Here is a 5,592-nt window from a genome sequence, read left to right as displayed (position 1 = left end):
GATGTCTTTGAAGTCTGCGTCGGTGAATTACATTCTAACATGTTCAAGTTCTTCCTTTGATCTATTTTGGATATGAAGTCCGCGTCGGTACATATCTATGAGAGGTTAGAAAGGCTTTAAGTAGTTAAGTCCGCGTCGGTAAATTACTTGAAACATGGAATTTGATTCGTTTCTCCATATGTATGATTTAGGTTGTTAGGGTTGAAATTACATAGCTACTTGATTATATGAATCTGATTTAGTGTTTTCTTGTGTGCAAAGAGACGATCACATGTATATAGTAGCTTAGGTTTTTGTTTCTTTTTAGTTTAGGATTTTAGTCACTCTTCTGTTCCCTGTTTTCTTTTATTTTATTTTCGTATCAAACGATCTCCGAATCCCCTGAAAATTTGTACAGTAGTTCCTCTGTGTGTCTAGTAGGTCTCTGTAAATTTTCATATTTTTCTGAGTAGTTTAGGTTAGGTTTTTAATTAGGTTTTCGACTGCTGTTCTATGGAACAGTAGCTACTTTTGTAAATTGTTTAAAGGTTTTATTACTTGTTAATATTTGTTGTGTTTTACTAACGCTTTGTTTTGCAAGGTACCCTCAATCCCCGGCCCTATACGATACCCTACTTGCTCAATACTGCTAATGATAAGGGTTTATTTTGATGCAGGTTTTGCACCCGTCAATATACCACAATGAAAACTAAGCGAGTGGGTTATAAACCAAAGTTTAATTACATGGCTTGGATTCAGTATGTGATTTGTAAATTGGGGGCCAAATTGAGAGAATTGTAATGCATGTTGTAGTTCAAACTCATAGATTGAAATCATTTTCGTGTGTTTCATTGTATGAGTGACAAAAAAACACATGAAATGATCATTCAACAACTTAAGGTGTCAAAGCAAAAACAAGGTGTTATTAGGTGGCTTGAACACTTATAAAATTACTTTTCTTGAAAATCTAAATCTAAATCCGCTCATCATATTTCGAAACAGCGATCGCTATCACGGATGACATATTGTCTCTTTAATTTTTGATAACATTGATCTAACGACAAATATTACTAGCTTCTTTTTCCTCAATGACAGATAGAATTTTTCAAAAAATTGACAGGAGTATCCTCCTGTTAATTACAAGATACTAAATAAACATTTTGACATTAGTTATCATTTGGTCGTTTGCATATTTCCCAAGTACTCTACACTGGTGCAAGCTATTCATGATCTTCAAGGTCCAAAAAAAAGTTGTTTGCTAACAAGAGTCATGTAGGAAGGATGTTGAACACGCATCTCAAGTTTTTTAATCACATTGGACGATTATCAAGGGACCACCATGTTTTCGGGATAAACGTGTTTTGCACGATATAATGACTACATGCATCGTAACGCATTGTCGTGATATTCAAAGATGAGCGTGATCTAATTGCTTTGATTAGGGATTGCAACCCGACTCCTACAACATTATTTTTTTAGTTGGAAACAAATGAAACTACATACTCAAGGAGTTCCTCCCTGCCCCGATTGTGTTTTAGAAGATTTAGTAATAGACATGATAATCTCTCTCCTATAATGGTCGCCTGCTCATGCACCGACGTCTCATTTATGTACTGCGCGCGGGTTGTTCCCTCATCGAGCACGCCAAAGATGACAAAAGAAGGTGTCCAAAACTCTGCCAAGGTTCGACGAACGTGCTCGTCAATGGTCTAAAAGTGTTGCAGAGTGGCCCATTTAAGATAGCCACATTGAACAAATATTGTGTTTTTCCAGAGACCGAGTCTCTCTTAAGTACGGTAATGCAAGGAGTTATTGGGAAGTTAAGTTGAGAATGTGCTCAAAGAAGTTTAATTTATTGCTTAAGCAGAGATCGAAAATGATTTGAGCATATGCTCTAAAATTATAGCTCAGTACATCCTACTTTCTAGTTCAGAGGTGAGCAGGAGGAATCAACTCTACCTTCTCAAGAAAAAGGCATATAAAGTCAAGTCAGATCGTTCAAGAATATGTGGTGTTGTATAAGGAGGTATGTCGTTGGAGATAAATGTTTAAAAAGGCACAAAACGATGCACCATATTATCGTAAGCAACTGGTGGGATACCTAATTATTGTTGTGAAATGTGTATGTAAGATGATGATATGTCTCGGTTTGACACTACTACATGGCTGAGATGGAAAGGTAAAATACATGTCATTCCTCCAAGACTCATTATAAGACATATGGGTGAATTTGAAGAGATGGAGTCATTTGCAAGAGAATGAGGGCATTCCCACATAACCTACTGAATTGTTGGAAGCGTTGACACATATCACTTTCATGGAAGCTGAAGTTGTAAGGCGCCTAGGTGCAACTTAAAGGCAATCTTTGAAACTACCTTAGAATGATCAAGCACGATATGCCACACTTGCATATCAGGCTGAAAAACTACACAAGCTTGTTTGGAATTACAGATATCATATGAGATACATTCAAAGGGACTTGGAAAACATGTTCAAAAACTGAATTCAGGTTGTCAATTGGCAAGTTTTTTATTTTATATCATTAAAAGGATGAGAAGATTATGAGTATAAACTTTGGTTTTATGAACTTTTGTTGATATCATCAAACTTTTGCTTTGTGAACTTCTGATAGAAACTAGTAAACTTTAGTTAAATGAACAATAAAGTTTGAACAAGACATGTTATAAGAAAGAACAACCACACATAATATTCCTAGTTGCAGAACAAAACAAAAATGGAAACTGCTAAGAATCGAAGAACTTCTAACCCTAAACCATAAACCCTAACCATAACCCTAACCCTAAACCATAACCCCTAACCCTAATAGATGTACCTTGATGTTGGTTGTCACATCCCAGTTCTTAAATTAAATTACGGTTATTTACTTTTGGTATCACTTTGGTTTTTACCGTTTTGAATAACCGTTTACTATTTAAGGACCATAGAGTTGACTTTTTGTAGGAAAATAATTTTGAGAAAATTTCTTTAAGGAAGTCGTAGAGGACGTTAATACAAATCTGTGGACATACTATACGTTAAAATCGGAGTTCGTATGTGAAAGTTATGATGTAAAATGTAAAGTTACTATTTTGGTTGGGGGTATAAAAATGGAAACTTACAATTTGAGGTAAGTTGGAAAATCAGTTTCACCCCCTCACTCTCTCTCCTCTCTCTCGCGCCTCTCATCCAACCGGCGACTTCATCGCCTCCATCCGCCGCCGTCCGGCCGAACTAGGTGGCATGGTTGGTATCGATTTGAAGCTCGGAGCATCCTCTACAAGTCTAGACAGGTGGCAGCCAGTGTCACGCTGCCGTGAAGGAGAAATCATGCCAGAAAGCCACGGCTATGCGTGGCGGGGTTTTCGCTGGAAAATCCATTTTCCGGCCATCATAGCTGGAACTGTTGGTATCATTTGGAAGCTCTCCCTTCCAGCAACAAACCCCTAAAAGGATTCGGCCTAACTCGAGCTAGGTAAGGAGAATCGAAGGTTTGAAATTGTAGGGTTTTAAATTTAGGGTTTTTTAATGTTTGGCTTTGATTACCCTAGTTAGGCTTGAAATTGGACTTTGTGGTAGTTATGAAAGTTGTTTGGCATGTTGAGAGGAAGATTGTGTCAAAATTTGGTAGCCATTGGAGGTTGCCGGAGTTCGGCTACCGGCTGCCGCCGTCGCTTAGGGGTAGTTTTCTATGTTGTTGAGTTTGTTTTAATGAGAGGAGTTTAATGATGTGAAGTTTGGAATTTTTTGAGGATGATGAATTAAGGTTGTGGTGGAGTTTGGTGTGAATCCGTAAGCTTAACCCTAGCTAGTAAGAGTAGTGGGTTAAGCGGAAGAGATTTGGGTGTTTATATGCAAGTATTTATTTTCCGGAATTGAAGTTTGGTCCTAAGCATATTTATTGTGCCTGGATATGAAGGAAACCTCGCTTGAGTGGTGATGCGGATATCGTCGGGCTTATGCCTAAATTTATGAGTGGATATTTTGGTTTTACATAAATATGCTTGTAAGATTCTATAATTTATTATTTTATTTTCCGAGATGATATTATAATTTTGGCTTATGAGATGATCTTGAAAATTATTTAAGTTTGAAGCATTGAATATGGTTGGTCATGATTTATGGATTTGAGCTCGGATTATTAATTTGGTATTTGAGTTTGGATATTTTTATAAATTTTGGATTTCATTATGATTGTTTTAAATGGTGGACTTTGAGATTTATAAAAGATTTCCGAAAGTGGGATTTTCGGTAATTCTCTTTTTATAATTTTCTCGTTCATTTTTGGATTATCGATCTTGGCATATTGAGAATATTTTTAGCGAGTATTTTCGGAGTGAGGAATTATTTACAATTAATACTTGTTAAATTAAATCTCGCTTATAATTATAAATTTGAGAATATTTTGACGTGTGAGACACGTTATTGAGTTTTAATATAATTTTTTTGATAATTTTCAAGTACGGTTGGAAACCATACCATTCGTATGATCTTGGGGAAGTTTAGTGGATTTAAGTGATTTCGTATGTTTTTAGTCACCATAATATAAAATCGTTCATATTTCATTACTAGCTAGTTTTATTAGTGATCCTCACCATAGGTGAGTCGAGCGCTTAGCGTAGGACGCTACTATAGCCTTGGAGGCACCGATCGGATATTATTATTTATTGTTAGCTAGTCTTATTTTATGGGCGTTCATATTTCAGAGACGAGGTGCTGGTGTTGGTGGTAGCGGTGGCGGACCCCCAGTCTTCTTCTTCGATTTTGCTTTCTCGGATTGCTACTGCTGAAATTTCATCTTGGCATACTAGCATTGTTGAGAAGCTCCCATTATTCTTGTTAGCTTTATGCCTTCATTCGCTCATACTTATATAATGAGAGAAAAAACATGTAAAATTTTTAAAATGCTTTTGGTTTGAGAAATTAGATAATAAAAAAAAAATCTCTTTCCTGCAATATATATATATTCTTACTTGCTTTTTATAAATAAGATCATTTAATAGATAAAAAAAAATGACGTCACTATATATTATTGTTCTTTCAACCAAGACACTAACATATAGGGCTGGGCATTTAACCGAATATGACTTGAAAACCGATCGAACCGACCCGGATTTCTGATTTGGATAACCGAACCGATGAAAATGGACCAAAAAACTCCCTAACCCGACCGAACCGGATTTAATCGGTCTGGATCCGATTTTGGTGTCTGACCCGACCGACTCTAACCGACCCGACCAGGTTTCATTAATTATTTAATTTTTAATTTTTTTTTATATAAATTACACCTCTCAGTCTCTCACCCACAAAGCCTAACCCAATAAACTGAGTAAGCAGCCCAAAAAAACCCTAGCCCAGTTGCCCTTGACTCATATATTACCATCGAAGTCAGTGTCAACCTCCTCAACCTCAAGTCGTCGCTCTGTGCCTCTGTCGTCATCTCACCTCTTTCGCAAGAAGCCAAGAACTGCCGACGTTGACCTTGCTCTCGAGATCGAGAAGCCGAAAACCAGCCCTTCACGACTTCACCAATAAGTCTCTCCAATCTCCATCATCCCCTCTTATTCTCTTAAAGTCAGTTTTCATCGAGCTAGCTAGATTATGTGGAATAGAAAG

This window comes from Fragaria vesca, linkage group LG4 (genome assembly GCF_000184155.1).
Source record: "Fragaria vesca subsp. vesca linkage group LG4, FraVesHawaii_1.0, whole genome shotgun sequence".
NCBI classification, from domain to species: domain Eukaryota; kingdom Viridiplantae; phylum Streptophyta; class Magnoliopsida; order Rosales; family Rosaceae; genus Fragaria; species Fragaria vesca.
This window is presented reverse-complemented; position numbering follows the sequence as displayed.